Below are 1,111 nucleotides of genomic sequence, written 5' to 3' on the forward strand. Positions count from 1 at the left end.
CTGATCGATGTACCACTGATAGAGAAAAACATCATCTATCTTTAAACGCTTTATCTCCTTAACTGCTTCTTTACCTCGAAATAATCGTATATTCGTCATCTTCTGAACTGAAAACGTATATCACTCTACATCTATATTTATATGGGTAGGTATGCCATAACGGAAGCAGCATCCGGTCATCGGCAGGAAGCAGCATCCGGTAAATTCTAATCAGCAGGAAACAGCGTCCGGTCGTTAACAGGAAACTAACATCCGGTAAATTCTAATCAGTAGGAAACGTAAATGGCGGTAATAGTGAAGCAGCATCCGCTTTCCCAATCATTCAAACCTTGTGTAGCTATTTTTAATGAGGGTTTCCTGTTTTTTAATCGTCCTTGACGACTGAAACCGTTCGATGGGAAATTTGATAATAAAATGATCGGTACGCGTTACACGTATTATGAAGGTGCTGCCTCAAGTGTATCAATTTGATTTAAGAAGCTTGCCTTATCACATATTATCCGCACATAAACTTTGATCCAAGAAAAATTGATTTAGTCCCATATGAAACTTTTCTTAATAGCTGTAATTGATATGAAGGTTATATGATAAGCCTTTTCTTAATATAGATATAGCTAAAGTTGGTGTAATACATAATATTCACAATGTTATCTTATTTATCGCAACGGCATTATCCTCTACCTACTTCCCATCAATAAATCTAAGATATTATATAGGTATTATAATAATAAAGCTACGGCGCTTGCGACCGTTTAACCATGATGATGATGAAGGCAATCCTCCATTGAGGTTTGATATCGGCTAAAAAAGATATCAATGTAGGCTTTTTATTACAAAATAATTTTGATACTTACGGTCCAACTCTGATGTAGACTATGTTTTCTGCTGTCAGCTTATTACTTATAAACGCCCATATAAAATAATCGCTGAATAAATACAATAAAATGTCACGCTTTTCATTAAACTGCAAATTATGCGCGCATGGACACGTATCCCTAAGAAAAGTAAATTATAAGCAACCAAAAATTGAAAAAGGGCTTACCTGATGTATATAAGCAGCCACCTGTCTATATATCCACATACACACTTATTGAAATCGGATTGCGGATGC

At 35.6% G+C, this 1,111-nt stretch overlaps 1 long non-coding RNA gene across 1 annotated transcript; it reads right to left on the reverse strand.

The window, feature by feature from the left end:
* Nucleotides 1-435: 435 nt before the first annotated feature.
* On the reverse strand, nucleotides 436-1,107 carry LOC116182864. The gene is made up of 3 exons (XR_004147634.1): nucleotides 1,043-1,107; nucleotides 855-995; nucleotides 436-801 (listed from the first exon to the last, which is right to left on the reverse strand). It is a non-coding gene; the product is annotated as an uncharacterized LOC116182864 (long non-coding RNA).
* Nucleotides 1,108-1,111: the final 4 nt, after the last annotated feature.

The sequence above is a fragment of the Photinus pyralis genome, unplaced genomic scaffold (assembly GCF_008802855.1).
Source record: "Photinus pyralis isolate 1611_PpyrPB1 unplaced genomic scaffold, Ppyr1.3 Ppyr1.4_unclustered_Scaffold7816, whole genome shotgun sequence".
Lineage (NCBI taxonomy): Eukaryota > Metazoa > Arthropoda > Insecta > Coleoptera > Lampyridae > Photinus > Photinus pyralis.